The sequence below is a fragment of the Myotis brandtii genome, unplaced genomic scaffold, assembly GCF_000412655.1.
Source record: "Myotis brandtii unplaced genomic scaffold, ASM41265v1 scaffold452, whole genome shotgun sequence".
Lineage (NCBI taxonomy): Eukaryota > Metazoa > Chordata > Mammalia > Chiroptera > Vespertilionidae > Myotis > Myotis brandtii.
In genome coordinates, this window is record NW_005367284.1 from 421,508 (window position 1) to 436,036 (window position 14,529).

The window sequence follows — 14,529 nt, forward strand, 5'->3', positions numbered from 1 at the left end:
GTGGGAGGTGTGCAGGAGGCAGCTGATCGATGTTTCTCTCTCATTGATGTTTCTAACTCTCTATCCCTCTCCAAGATATGTTGTTATTTTAAAAAATATATATTTTTTTTAAAAAGAAAATGGAGGTTGACCTGAGAGCTGGAGAAAAAAATGTAGAGAGTTAAGACTAGAAAAAGATGGACAGTACAGAAATAAGTTAGAGAAGGTGATTGCACAGGTGATGAAAGAGAAGTTTAGAAAGGTTAAGAGACAGATTGGAGACAAGAAAAAGAAAGATAAGAGCAAAATACAATATATGATTGAAAATATGATAGGTGGTGGATATAGTATCGACACAGAAATAGAATGAAAATAAAGCTATTCAGAATCAACTAGCATTTTTTGCCCCTCTTGCTAAAGCACCACAAGCCTCAATCTAGAGTTAAATGGTTGCTTGCCGACAAAGGTGCCTCCCAGCTCCATCAAAGGGAATCATACTCAACCATCCGCTTCCTTTCCCCCCGCTCTTTTTAAGTTCTGAATGCAAGCCCACAGTGAATGAATGGCAGAACCAATCCCTCCATTCAGCCATATTCACTTTCCTCTGGCAAGATTTTTAAACTGAAAATGGAAGTTTTCAATGAAATCATGGAATAAAAAGCTAATCTCTATGGCATCTTGTGAGCATGACACCCAGACAGTATTATGGTCATAAAAGACCTTTTCACACTGAACAAGAATGTGTTTTCTCAGCCCAGCCACACTTCTGTGATGTCCTGAGACGGCATGTCACAAGAATATTTTTGGTAGAGTGTAATTTCCTAGCAGCTGTGTGCTCTAAATACTGTTTTTGAAGGTTAAGACCTACCAGTAAAAGAGAAATTTTCACTTGAGTCTGGTAAATAGTACATTTTAGTAAAGATGTCTTTAAATGGACATATCATTTATTCTGATTTATCCTGTATTAATCTTTCTTCAAACTAGGTGGCATTCCTTAAAATAAAAAAGTGTTTGTTGGATTTTACATAAATGCATGATATGGTCAGGTAGGGTTGTTCTGTTGGTATAAATATGGAGAAAGAGAACTGAAAACTGGCAGAAAGCAATATTCTATTCTGACATGAGACCTTAGCGAGTTATAGTGTCATCATTGTCATATACATATTTTAGGAGTCGGTTCTGTTTATTAATTGAAAAACTTTTGATGGAGTAGTAGAATGAGAATTTACAGAAGCAGGGGAGGAACACACAAACACACATGTGGAAGTTTTTCAACAAAACTGCAAATCGAATCTTGAAATCCAAGTGCTTAATTGCCATTTAGTCTACTTGAATACAAATCAAGGGCATGCGACTACCAAATATAATTCTAGCTTCAAGAATCTGTCTACCCAAATGTTAAACATATACTCACTTCTTTATATTTTGTACACTAGCCTTTTTGTTTGAATTACATAATCTGAGTTGAAAGATGGAAATAAATTATTCCTCTGGTTTCATCAAAAGGAACAATCTTGCTTTCCCTGTATTACTATACTTTGACTAATATTTCATATAGGTTAATAGAAGCTATTTACCCAAGACTTTACAATATATATTTTACATGTATTAGAACAAAGTTAATTCAATTTGTATTTACTCAAAAGTACTATTTTCACATGAAATTTCATAATTTCGATAAAATGTATCCAAAATCCACCATTTTTTAGCATTTTTCAACGGAAAGGCACGTCAATGCTATAAAGCAACATTGGTCAGGTAGATACTTTGATTTTCTGAAAAATAGAAGTTCAGTTGAGATCCATAAAATAACAGTACATCTCTTCTTTCCAAGAAATAAATATTTTCATATGCATCTTATCTAGCAAAGGTATTTGGTTATTGTGGGCTATACATCAGATGATCTGGTTCCAGATTTATACGAGTATTTATGGAATACTTACCTGCCAGACCCTCTTCCAAGCAATTGGGATACATTTGGGAACAAAATAACCTAAAATTCCTATACTCACTTGAAAATGATGAAGTGACAAGGTGGACATGGAGAATAGAAGAGTTAGGGACTTGGATGGTCTCAGGGAGGGGCTTAGGAGATGGTTGTTTTGTTTTGTTTTGTTTTGTTTTGTTTTGTTTTAAAGAATGGTAATGTCTGACCACCTTGAGGTTAAACGACCAATGCAAAATTCCTGTAAAATGAACATTCCTGTCTTATTCAAGGGAGAGTAAAGAGTGGCTAAAGGAGAATGAGGGAAGAAGGGGGATTAAGGTACCAGATCCTGTAGAATTATTTAGACTGTTGTGTTCTTCATGTAATGAGGAACAGGGCACTGTGTTAGAAGACGATTTGACTTATATTTTAAGTTTTACTCTGGCTGCTATTTGGAGAGTTGAGTAGAAGTAAAAAGGCCAGTTAGGAGAGAATTACCCCAATTACTCTAATCTGGATAAATAGAAGCGTAGAAGCAGGTAGAATCCATGGAGAGGTCATAAGGATGAGTTGGGGGATATATTTGGATGGTAGAACTTTCTGATAGATTGGATGGAAGATGTTGGGGAAGGAGGATTTAAGGATGATATCAAGGCTTTTGTCCTTGTACCTTGGAAGGATGTGGCTGCCATTTACTTGATTCTGGAAGATTTGCTTTCAGTATCTACATGACAAAAACAAGCATAATACTAGGAGAATGATACGTACGTCTCTGGGGCTGTTCATTAAAAATCTATTGATCCAGGCTCAACAAATTCAGAATTTATGATAAACCACTATGATTAGACTGGCCAGAGATTTCTTTTGCATCCTCTATAAAGATTTGCAAAGAATATTGACACTGCTTACAAAGTTTTAGGAAGGGTAGAGGGGAACATTAAATGAACTTGGAAAAGAAGCTCTTTTTTTGTTTTTAGAAGTAGCCCTTCATACAGGAAGGTTTTTGTCTGAATAGAAATCCTTCAAGAAAGGCTCTGTGAAACCTGAGCTTGGCAACACATTTTTGTGTAGCTGTGAACAGCTGCTTTGCCTGAATCAGCCATGAAGCTAATCTGCCTCTCCCACAGTTGGATACATATATGGAAAGACTAAGTTAATAAAAAATGTTCAGCTTTCCTAGTGATCAAAGCCTCATGAATTTAATCCATAATGAGATTCTACTTGACATTCATCAAATTAGTAAAAGTTAGAATTGTTTAAGATTCAAGTTCACAATTGAGTGCATACAATTGTCTATCCTCTTAGCCAAAATCCCATTGAAATTAGAGTTGAGATGTACAGACACGGATATCCTATATAAAAAAAGCCTAATATGCTAAGTGTTTGGTCAACTGGTCGGCTGTTCAACCAATCAAAGCACAATATGCTAATGATATGCTAAGGCTGCTCACCACTCGCTATGACATGCACTGACCACCAGGGGGCAGACAGTGGACCAGTTGACCAGTTGCCATGATGCGCACTGACCACCACTGGGCAGATACTCCAACCAGTAGGTTAGCTTGCTGCTAGGGTCCAGCCGATTGGGACTGACTGAGACGGGCAGACATGCCATGGAGTCCTCCTGCGGTCCCTCCCCGGATGGCCAACCTCCTGTGTCCCTCCCTAGCATGGCCTGTGCTCTCTCACAATCCAGGACCCCTCAGAGGATGTCGGAGAACCAGTTTCAGCCCAATCTTGCGGGCCTAGAACCCCACTGGTGCACGAATTCGTGCTCCGGGCCTCTATCCTATATAATAAAAGCCTAAGCAACTGTTACGATGGAACGACCAGCATGACGGGTCACTATGATGCACACTGACCACCAGGGGACGGAACGACCAGCATGACGGGTCACTATGATGCGCACTGACCACCAGAGGGCAGATGCTAAACACAGGAGCTGCCTCCTGGTGGTCAGTGTGCTCCCACAGGGGGAGCACCACTCATCCAGAAGCCAGGCTCTTGGCTGGTGAGCACAGTTGCCATGGTATGAGCCTCTCCTGACTCCACTCCACGGCAGCAGGTGCTGCAGGCTTGGATGAGCGTGAGCGGCACCCGGTTCTGATTCGGGATCCTCCCTGGCCGCCTGCCGCTTGGCACACTGCTACATCCCCCGAGGGGTCCTGGACTGCAAGAGGGCACATGCCGGGCTGAGGACCCCCCTTCCCGCCCTCCCCACTAGTGCATGAATTTTGTGCACCAGGCCTCTTGTATAATGATAATAGCAATGGAGATGAGTACCATAGCAGATAAGAGAATGACCAATGTCTAGAAGATAAATTGCGGGATGGCAACATTTTAAAGATATGCCACAATAGAAAAAAACAAAAAGCTCAGAATATGCACATGAAAAAACTTAATTAAAGGGGAAAGTCACCTTTTCTCTCAGCAGACTTGTAGAGTAACTATGAACAACTATGGAGCCAAAATCCGTATTGGTAGTAATGAGGCTGTCCACTGAAAAGCTGGGAGACTCCTGCCCAAACACTACCCTGCATACACACAGATGCTAGCCTAATGGCATTTGCCTCTTAGTAGAAACCAGAGAGCTCTTCTCCAAAGATATGTGGCAATGTTGGGAGATAGTGAGGAAGAAGGAGTATGAATATTTTTAAAATAGAGTCATACCATTCGTTGAGAAATGGTATCCATGAAGGGTGTAGACATTTTTCAGTATATACTCTCTCTGAAATGTTTAACTTAATGGTCATCACACTTTATATTCATTAAAAAATCATTAGGGAATTGGAGGTTCTCAAAATTAAGTCTGCATATGATTACTATAGGATGGAATTATAAAGTTCAATATAAAGCACCCAAAAGACTGATTCAGTAGATTGGCAGTGTTAACCAGGACTGTGCATTTTGAATAAAGACCCCTAGTTGACTCTGATGTGGATAGTGGAGAGTAGGATAAAAGGGAAAGAAATAGTAGGCATACTTTGTGTCTCTCTTGTATTAGCATCTATGTCCTCATCATTCTCTTTAGAGAAGGCCTTCCTATTTTCTCCAATTTATTCATCAATTACCCATACATCAGAATCCAACTAGAAGCTGTAACCTGTGTCCAGTGGAATTTCACTCCTCTGAATACCTATCCTGCTTTCTTTTCTTTCCACTCATATGGCAACTATGCACTGTTTTTATGTTACCTGTATTACATCACTGAAATTTTATTGATGCATTTCATTGTTATTAATATATTCCCATGTTTTTCTCTAGTCTCATTATATAGCCAAGTATTTTGAATACATTAGCATAGATGATGGAATTACTGACTCTTTAGTATAAATTAAGTTGATACTTTACCCTTCCCATGATTTCCATCATCTTAACACACACACACACACACACACACACACACACACACACACGAGCAGGAAAAAAGAAAAGGAAAGGAAACTTTAGAAGCAAATTTTGGAACCATGTCAAAATTTTTAAATACATAATTTTTAAAAATTTATCTTTATTTTTGAAAGTATTACAGATTTTCCCTTCCCCCCCCCCTTTGGCCCCCACCCCCACCCCCAGACTTTCACTCCACTATTGTCTGTGTCCCTGGGTTATGTATATAAGTTATTTGGTTAATTTCCCCCACCCTTACTCTTTCCCTCTGCGATTTTTCCGTCTGTTCTATGCTTCCATATCTCTGGGTCTGTTTTGTTCATCAGTTTATTTTGTACATCAGATTCCACATATAAGTGAGATCATTATTTAAGGAATTTCAAATAAAATAGCAGAGATGTTAAAAGATAAATCCTTAGAACCAGTGAACTAGTATTGGTCCACAGTTTTCACAAAGTATCTATTATGTATAGATATACATATATTACCTATGCCCAAAAGGAATTTATAATCTACTCTTAGAAATAAACGCCAAAAGGTAAATCCAACATTAAGCTCACTAATTAGAATTTAGAGATGTACAGAAAAGCTTCAGTGTATTTTAACACAAATATAATCTTATGAAGCCTAATTTATTATATGTTTAGATTATTATTAACCATAATGTTCTTGAATTTGAAAATAAATATTTACAGTTATTAAGCCACAATACAAAAACACTCATGTTATTAAATAGAGACATTAAAGAATGATAAATAAAAGTGTTCTTCAAATTCCTCATCCTTTTCTACTTATTATATGCCTCTTCCCTGGGCAAACTACTGCTAATAAGTTTATGTGAATCTTCTCAGAGTAGGTTCCTATGTAGTCAGAAAATAATAATAAGACCATGACAGGGAGTGTTTGCTTCATGCAGAGCGCCTGGCTGTGTTTTACTTGGACTAGCTCATTGGCTCTCATAACTCCTCTGTTAAATATAAACTATTAATATCTCCATTTTGCCAGTGAAGAAAGTTAGACATGGAGAGATTAAATAAACTTGTCCAAAGACATGAAGCAGATAACCAGTGAATTCAAGACTCAGACCAAAGTAGAATAGCTCCAATCTCAGAGAACTTCAGACCATAATATAACTGCCAACATATATATACATATATATGTTTATATATATGTATATATAATCATATGTTGGAAATACATTAATAAGGTATACTTAAACATATATATCTTTTATTACATAAATGAGATCATGTTATACATGCTATGATTGTGAGGATTAAATGGCATGGGTTTAGTAATGCCAAGCATGGTGCATAATTATAGTCTCAACAAGTCTCTCTTCTTTTTTTATATATATTTTATTGATTTCAAAGAGGAAAGGAGAGGGGAAGATAAAAAACATCAATGATGAGAGACAATTATTGATTAGCTGCCTCCTGCACTCCCCCTATTGAGGATTGAGCATGTATCCTGGGCATGTGCCCTGACAGGGAATTGAACCATGACCTCCTGGTTCATAGATCAATGCCCAACCACTGAGCCCACTGGCCAGCTGGGCTCAACTAGTCTCTCTTCTAACTTCCAAATACAATGAGACATTTAACCTGGTTATTTCTATTCACCATAGCACCTGTCACTTACAATAAATATTTCTTTCAGTTTTGTTTCACTTTTTAGATATCTTAAATTTAGGTTTTTAGAGAAACATTTTTTTTCTTCTCACTTTATTGGCACACTATTATTAATTTTGTTTGTACACATTTACTTTTAAAAAAAATAACTTAATCTAGGATCTCATGTTCCGTTTTATGTTTTAGCGTTGAAGCCAATTTACCACACACAAAACGAAAATATGGCAAGGAACTTAATCATAACATCAAGAAATAAGAACTGATGGCACCCTGGTAATATACTCTTGATACACACTTTTAGCAACATAATTTATATGTCTATTTAAATGAAAGCAGAAAATCAAATGCCAGGATTTATTTATTTATTTACTTTCCATCTTATTATTTTTTGCATTTATCTTTATTGTTGAAACTATTACAAATGTTATAGTAATAGTTTTGTTTGTTTCTTTGTTTGCTTTTTTCCCATTGACCCCCTCCACCCTCCCCTCCCCAGCCCATACCCCCCTTCCCAGGCCTTCACCACTCTATTGTCTGTGTCCATGGCCTACGCATATATGCATGTAAGTCCCCTGGTTAATCACTCTCCACACCTGCCTTCCCTCGGAAATTCATCAGTCTGTTCCATGCTTCTGTGTCTCTGGGTCTATTTTGTTCATTAGATTCCACTTATAATTGAGGTCATGTGATAATTATCTTTCTCTGACAGGCTTATTTTGCTTAGCATAATACTCTCCAGATCATCCATGTTGTCTCAAAGGATAAGGGACAGATGAAGAAAAGCTGCAAAAATTGAAAATAAATCAAATTATGAAGTAGCCAAACAATTTATGATTTTGAACAAAATAAAAATTAGTTGGTGACCATGCTATTACATCTTTTCAAACAAATTGTGGCTAGTAACATTTTTTATATAGGAGAGTTTCTTTTAAATAAATTAAGAAAAAATGGATCTGATCAAAGCAACATTAATTGTTTGGTGCAAAGATCAATAATAGGAACCTACTTGCCCATTTGAATTCTTTTCTAATGGAAGTTAAAGAGGTTTCTAGAAAACTACATTTCTATTCCATTTTTAGGAGGTCACTTTATTTATTTATTTTTATTTTTTTAAAAATATATTTTATTGATTTTTTACAGAGAGGAAGGGAGAGGGATAGAGAGCCAGAAACATTGATGAGAGAGAAACATCAATCAGCTGCCTCCTGCACACCCCCTACTGGGGATGTGCCCACAACCAAGGTACATGCCCTTGACTGGAATCGAACCTGGGACCTTTCAGTCTGAAGGCCGACGCTCTGTCCACTGAGCCAAACCAGTTACGGTAGGAGGTCACTTTAAATAGAAGCCACTACAGTAACTGAGGAGAGATCAGATATTTAATAAAGGGTGATCATTTTTCATTAAATCCAGTGGTCTTAAATTTACGCACATGTATTATAGTAAATTTAGTCTGCCTCTTGGTTCCTGGACAACATGCAGCTGAATCACCTGCAGTGATTATTTAAAAAGTGTCATTTCCTGGGCAGATGTGGAATATTTCAAGTGTGATCTGGAAACTTGCATTTTTAATAAGCATTCCTCTTGAAGCCTTTGTTCCTGAAATTTTAAGAACCCCTGATTCAGATTTTACAGTGGAATTATGTTGCTAGAAACATCAAAATGCAACAACAAAAAAAGTGTTTCAATTAAGCCAAAAAATTCCTAATTTTAATGCAAAAATAATAGAAATATATGAGTTCTGCCATGAATTTTCCTTTTCAATGAATGACTTCATTTAAATGCCTTTGTGTATGAATATAAAAGGGCGTTAATATACATTTTGATGCAACATGTCACAACTCCTCATGTCTGGATAATTTTGCCAGCAATGGCAAGTATCGCCTTCCTTTAAGAAATTAAATGTTAGATTTTTCACACTTTGTTTTGGTTTCCATAACAGGCATCTTCTTTGCGCGGGGCAAATTATCAGGTCTTCACTGGTTTGTGTTTTCCTCTGTGATGAGAAATTGCAGTTTTTGCCTCTCTTACTTTAGAATGTGTTAAATCAAGTCCAATTTTTTTTTGAGGAAATGGTATACAGAATGAATTTTAACTGAGTCTATAAGCAGAGAGGAAACCCAAATTGAATCAGAACTGAAATTTTACTTTGATTTAGTTATCTCACTTCCCCATAACAAGTTCCACAAACGGTGGGAGACAATGTTTCTGACTTAGCCAGAAAATAAAATATAGTTTGGGTTTTGTGGCAGATGGGTCCACTGGAGGTTTGATAGAGGGGCAGATGAACTACATTAAATATCAGTGTTAACTGCATACATACAAACACTGCACTGGATGATAGCCAGGAGATGGGCATGGTCTCTGCTGTCCATGCATCTGCAATCTGTGAGTGGAAGAAAAGCAGGATACAATAGAGAAAGTGAGAAATGTGATAGAGGAGTCCTGGGTAAAATGCGAGGGGATTTCATAGAAAAGCAAGATTAGTTTTGAGTGCAAAAGGATTATAAAACTCTGCAGGTGAAGTTGACATTTGAAACTTATTTTGAACAATTAGAAAGGGAATGAAAATTCAATGCGTAGTGCTTTGACAACGCTTTCTCCTTCCCCTAACATTTTTGGTTGTGCCATAGTCTTTTTGATGGAAGAAAGGGGCCAAGGAAATAGAAAATTACTACAATAGTTTGCAACCCAAACCAGTTACAAAAAATCTTTATACCAGGAGATTCTATTATACTGTTGCTCAGTCTTGGGGCCACTTTCCATGCACCAATTGGCAGTAAGTAGAAGAGATGAGGCAGTATCGGTACAGCAATTCTGTATGGATACTCTAGCAGTGGGAGACACTGTAAGGTCTACATAAAATCTCCAAACTCATAGACACACTACAACCCTTCTCCTGTGCGTTCATCCTTTGCCTAATGCAGAATCCTATCCTGAAGTCCTTCAGACTTTACCTGAAGGCAGAGATGGTCAGATCATGTGCTTCTCCTCTCTGATGACTGTTTTCTTTGTAAATACATTATTTAGGTCATTATTTTTTAAAAAACTATAAAGGGGTCCTCTCACCACACAGTTTGTGAACTCAGTTTAAATTCTATTATAGGCACAATTTGATCAAACTCTAACTGGATTCTTGGTCTATCAAACTCCCTTGGTAATATGCATGTAAACTCCCAATCTTGTCTTCATTTCTACAGTCTCGTTCTGACCTATGTATTATTTCCTTAATTCACTGATTGTATCAACCAACTATCCACAGTGTAGGATAAGGATCTTATAACCTGCTGTTTCCCCAAACAGGATGATCTTCTTTAGGGCAAGTATGCTGACTGTTCATCATCACAGTACCTCCTGAACCTTGAATAAAGTCTGACGTGTAGACACATTTCCACATAGACAGATGGCAGAGAGATAGGCAGGGAGGGAGGAAGCTAGACTATCTCCAGTATCAGATAGAATTACTACAAGCAACTACTCTAGATTCTATTTGCCACATTTTTTAGATCTGGTACCACTTTTTTTTTAATATATTTTATTGATTTTTTACAGAGAGGAAGGGAGAGAAAGATAGAGAGTTAGAAACGTTTTTTAGATCTGGTACCACTTTTTATTGTTGTTTTTACTTCCTTAAGAATATCTAAAAACAAGTTCTTTTTTAAAGAAATATGTTTTCATTGATTTTAGACAGAGGAAGGGAGAGAGAGAAGCATAGATGTGAGCCTGGAACATCAATCAGCTGCCTTCTGCACACCCCCTACTGGCTATCCAGCCCACAGCCCAGGCATGTGCCCTGATCTGGAATCAAAAGGTGACTTTTTGGTGCATGGGACTGTGCTCAACCAACTGAGCCACACTGATCAGGGCTGAAAACAAGTTCTTAATAATAACTGAAATGATCAAAGATGAACAGAATGTACACTTAATTTTTTTGCCCTTAATTCCTTCATGGAAACATGTAATAAAATACTTCTTCACTCTGCAAGTCTTTGCCAGGTCTTTGAAGGAGTAATATTGATGGATAGTCATTTCTAATGTTATGGGATATGTTGTATGGCAAAGAAAGGCAGTGATAAGAAATTATATGTATTTTAAAGGCCACTAATATAATTCAGTTTGTTGTATTCAAAGGTCAGGATTTGTTTAGAGACTAGGACATTTAGGATTAAGAAATGTGGATATCTTTACCGGACTATTTGAGTAAGCTTCTTAAAATTAAACCTGCTTAAGGCTCCTCCAAGCTTCTGTTGATTCCATATGAACAGATTTTATTACTAATGATGTTCAGTTCTCTGTAGGGCTTTTTTCTTTCTTTCTTTCTTTCTTTTTTAACTCAAAGGATCCAATTACTTGCCCTCACCTGGTGGCTCAGTTGGTTGGAGCATTATTCCATTCTCCAAAAAGTAAAAGTTGTGGGCTTGTCTCCTGATCAGAGTGTACACCTAGGTTGTGGGTTCCATCCTGGTAGAGGCAACCGATCTAAGTTTCTCTGTCTCTCTTTCTCCCCCTTCCTCTCTCTCTAAAAACCAACAAAAATATGTCTTATGGTGAGGATTAAAAAAAAAAGAATCCAATTACTTAATAGCAGTAATGATTACCAGATAATTAATACTACCACTAACCAAATTTAAACTGCTTATAGTGTGCTTAGCAAAGTGCTGGGTTATTAATCCTTAAAGTAACCTATTGAGGAAACATCTTTTGTTCTTTACAGAAAAGGAAACTGAGGCTTAGAGAATTTGTGACATGCTCAAACCTACACAAGGAATTACCAGAGCTAGAACTTCAACATGGATTAGTATGATTTTAAAGTTTATAGATTTTCTTTATAATACCTGTTTATATTTTGCATTTTAAAGCATTATTACTTATTTAAAATAGCTTCAGGTCATACTGAAGTTTCCAGTGTACTTCCTGCCTGACAACCCTACTAAGCTCACATGTAGTTGTTGATATTCCAACAAAGCGGTAACTGCTTCAATGCCCAGTTTTGAAGTGAGGCATACTAGAAAGGAAATTACACTGACAATACAGGAGTATTGCACTGTATTGTCAATACTTTTGACAAGTATACAGAAGTATTCAGATACCCTGAAAACTGAATATTAGACTACATGTACTTGAGATGCTATCTCAGGATTTCAGGTCACATGTTTTTTTAATAAAATTTTAAAAGATTGTTATTATTATTTATGCATTCATTGGTTGATTCTTGTATGTACTCTGACTAGGGATTGAACCCACCACCTCGGAGTATAGGGATGATGCTCTAACCAACTGAGCTATCTGGACAGGACTATACATTTATTTTTAAAGCTTTAGTTATGTTTATTAGGAAAATAAGGAAAGGAATAAAGGAATGAAATGAATCTGGAGAATATGATTTTATTTTAAATCAGAAAAGAAATCAAATGGATCATGACTCTTCTTTATATCCAATTCCTAAAATTCCCAGGGGCCAAAAGAAAAATTTTCTTTTCTTTTTCTCTCATTCTCCGTCCTTGTCTTTCATTCTGTTTCTATTTTTCCTTTTAGGAGAGGAAGGAAGAGTAATCATTTGATTTTTTTAAGTTTCTTTATTAGTCATACAGCATTTTAACAATATTTGTGGGGTTTTAAATAAATGCTGAATTTTTTTTCTTACTCCCAACCCCTAGTAAAGGTAAAGAGAAAATGAGATGATGTAGGTAGGCTAGAATAAACACCAAATAATTATCTCTGTAATGAATTGTTAAAGTTCACAGAAAGGACAGTGCAAGTCAATGAATATGTCTTATCGACACATTAAAAAGGCATTTAAAAGTGAACTGTGATCTTTAGCCACTATTGCCTCGGAATTGCAAATAGTAAGATCAAAAACCTAGGGCCCGGAATGGCATTAAATTGGGATAAAGAGCAAGATTGGCACTGACTATGGTTTTGTTTGTGTTTACTTGAATCAGGGCTGCCCTGGTAAGCGTTTGATTTGTGTAAATATACACATTGGATTCAAAATAGGATTAATTAACATGTAATCAATGGTATTACAAATGCCTTAGCCCACACATAAAATCAGGAATCTACACATAAAATGCGACGTGGAAAGGATCCAGATGGGAAACCAAGTGGCAGAGCAGTGCTGATGAGACAAAGTCCCTTTGCTGCGTACAGTCCTCATTAGACACTATAAAGACAAAGAAGTAATCTAAGAAGCAGCAATAAGCACATGATTTTTCAGGTGTCACTTTAATTGTAAATACAACTCTCATTGACACATATTACTAAGCAAAAACATTTGTATTTTTCCAAAGAGACAGTTAGTATGCAGCAAAGATAGGGTTCCTGCTGGGTCTATCTGACTGACCCCCATGCCCATTCAATATCCTCATTCTTTTGGAACTTTATTCTCATCTTCCATTGTATTAGGAACTCGGCACAAGTGGATACTTCCTGCAGAAGTGATGGTTGAAGTCTAAATTCATTTATCCAGATGCTATTGTGAATATTGCATAAAATGAAATTTAGACCTAGGTAGGTAGTGTCACGGCTGGTTAAACTATTGCTGCTGGTGGCCTGGTGGGTTTTTTTCCCTATAATTGCTACCCTTATGCTAGGTATAAAGAAGGAGTATAGTCAGCAATCTACTTCTTGAATGTAAGATGAGAAAACAGAATGGAACCTGAGATACAGAAAAGATTCTAAAGTGGGTGTGTTAAATGATGAAAACAATAAGAGATGAAGAAATGAACCTGAACGTATAACATGGATATATAGGTATCACTCACCTGAAATTCAAAGGATAACTCTTCCCTTCACACCTAGAAAATAAAGCGATGTTAAGAATTTCCCCAAATAGGAAAACACTCTGCTAGGAGATTCCTCTGTACCACATAGCTCTTTGTAGAAGGGACATTATTCCCAGCTAACATGTGAGGAAAATGAGGATGAGAGAGGTTAGTTAAGTTGCCGAGGTCACGGAGCTAATAAGATAGTGAGGATTCCTGAAATTAAAGTATGTGCTCTCCATAACACACTGCTTTCCAACCAAGCACTTCTGCTGCCCACTTACAGGTTTCTTTTGACCACATATGCTATGTTCCCCATATAAACATTTAAATTCAGTATAGCCATACCAAATTTAGAACGTAGATTCTTACATCCAAATTAAAAAATAACAGAAAGAAAATGGAAGACCATCATAACCTTTAGAATGTCTTTCATTAATCTCCAAGTTGGATTGAGTACCCATCCTCCATTATTCCTTCATCATAGTACTCACCCCTGTACACCAAGATTACCTGGTGTTTTGTCTTTCTCCTTTACCAAACTGGAGAAAGCTAGAAACCACTGAATGAAGACTCTTACTCACCTAAAATGGTTTCTAGCATATGGACATCTCTGCATAAAAGCTTGTTGACTGAACTAGTTGAATTACCACCATTGGGATCTGCAATTTAGCCAGCATTTTAGGAAGTTTCAGTCCAAGACAAACTGAGAACTTGTGATATGTCACCTAGTGGCATGGTGACCATTTATCCAGTGGTAGCAGTGGCCATCTACCCATTGACACACTCAAAAAAAATCAGCTCTTTTCCATGGTTATCCTCTCACCACCAACAACACCCC